The sequence below is a fragment of the Nicotiana tabacum genome, chromosome 24 (genome assembly GCF_000715075.1).
Source record: "Nicotiana tabacum cultivar K326 chromosome 24, ASM71507v2, whole genome shotgun sequence".
Taxonomy (NCBI): Eukaryota; Viridiplantae; Streptophyta; class Magnoliopsida; order Solanales; family Solanaceae; genus Nicotiana; species Nicotiana tabacum.
In genome coordinates, this window is record NC_134103.1 from 63182936 (window position 1) to 63184987 (window position 2052).

Genomic DNA, 2052 nt, shown 5'->3' on the forward strand with positions numbered 1-2052 from the left:
TCGAAAACCAGTGCCCAATTCTTTGATAGCTGCCCCGTGAGTGTCCAACCTCTCATCTGTATTGATAATGAAGGTCTTCATTAGATCCTCTAAACCAGGTTGAATAGGCCGTTGATATTGAAATTATTTCCTATGCTGATTTTGGTATGCTGGAGCTCCTTGTCCCTGAGGTCTAGAATTATTTTGTTTCCACGCATTTGCAGTACCTCCAGGTGAACTCCATGAAAACCCGAGGTACCTCTGACACATTGTATTATAATTTCCCACAGCATTCACTACCTCAGTTGAGGCTTGACACTTATGAGTAGGGTGTCCTTTTCCACATATATCACAAGTTGCATGAGGCTCACTTTGTATTGTTGCTAAGGTCAACTTCCGTATTTCTTTAGCCATAGCATCAAGTTGTACCTGCACAGATGTGCTAGCATCAACCTGGTGAACACCAGTTGATCTTCTTCTTTCAGCACTCTCAGAAGGCCACTGATTTGCATCTTCAGGCAACTCATCAAGAATTGTGACTATCTCCTCTGGAGTCTTCTTAATCAAAGGGCCTCTAACTGCATTACTCAATGCTCTATGTGAGGCCGGTGTCAATCCATCCCAAAAGTCCTGGAGTTGCATCCAGAGTTCAATTCCGCTATGTTGACACTTTCTAACAATCTCCTTAAACCTCTCCCATACTTCAAAAATAGTTTCATTCTCTTTCTGGCAGAATTTATGGATTTCTCTTCTAAACTTGCCCGTTTTAGCTGATGAGAAATATTTATCAAGAAATTTTTTGGTCATCTCCTCCCAAGTTCTAATTGATCCTGTGGGCAAGCTCCAAAGCCACTGCTTAGCATCATCTTTGAGTGTGAAGGGGAATGCCCTTAAGTAAACTGCATCTTGTGACACACGATTGTATTGAAAGGTATTCATAATCTCCTCGAAGTCCATTAGATGGTTATTTGGATCTTCGTTCATCTTCCCTCTGAAGACACAACAGCTTTGAAGGGTTTGGAGTAACCCTTGCTTCAACTCGAAATTATTAGCTACAATTGGAGGTGGCCTCACACTTGATAATCCTTAATTGTAGACCGGTCTATCATAATCGTCAAATGGTCTCCCAGGCAAGGGTTGATGTTGATTAAGTCTGAGACCCCTATCTTCTTCATAGATGTTCTGCACATCTCTAATAGCTGCTTCCTTGGCATCCCATACAGCTCGTTCTCTTCGTTGGGTTGCTTCTCTCGCAGCCAAATCTACATTATCTTCACTGTTTCCAGACATATCTTTGGTTGAGGATTGCCCAAACTTTTCTAACGTCTCAGTGAGATTTCTTTCCTTCTTCAGTTGTCGTAGTTATTTTTCAATTTCTGGCTCGTATGGTAGCACTTCCTTCACAGAAGTTCGAGTCATGCACCAATCTATAACCTGCGCACAGTCAAAGAACACCAAACGTAAAAAGAAAAAACTAAAATAGAAAAAAATTCCTAAATTAGTATTACAAACTAATTCAAACACTATTATTTGTTAATCCCCGGCAACGGCGCCAAAATTTGACGAGCGCAAAACACCACTTTAATTATGCTCGCTAGTCAAAGATAGTATAGTATAATATCATATCCACGGGGATTAAACTTAAATAATGTTTTCGTAGTTTCTAGTTTAATTGATATCGAAGATGATCAACGGTTGAGATTTATGTGATTAAAACTATAATTAACTAAATATCTAGAGCTATTGACTAATGACAATCGAAGCAAGGAATATGCAAAGAAAAATATCAATGGGAGAAGATAGGGTGTGCTAGGATAGGTACAAGATAATTATTTGGGATCTAACTCTAGATAATTAACTTCTAATGTTCAAGTGAGTCTCTCGAATTCACTCAATTATTAGTTCAAATGTTCAACAAAAACTCCTCTCTCGATTAAGTTTTAACCTCACAAGATGAACCAATTTAAGCACGTGAAGATATGCAAGACTGCGTAGTGGATTGGTCTTTAGGAGAACCTCTCTCGATTATCCTCCTAATTAGGTTTACTCAAAAATTCATCTAGCCTCTTTCTA

At 39.1% G+C, this 2052-nt stretch overlaps 1 non-coding gene across 1 annotated transcript; it reads left to right on the forward strand.

Moving 5' to 3' along the window:
* The first annotated feature begins 634 nt into the window (after window positions 1–634).
* LOC142178656 (small nucleolar RNA R71) lies at window positions 635–738 on the forward strand. Its single transcript, XR_012706926.1, has one exon. It is a non-coding gene; the product is annotated as a small nucleolar RNA R71 (small nucleolar RNA).
* Window positions 739–2052: the final 1314 nt, after the last annotated feature.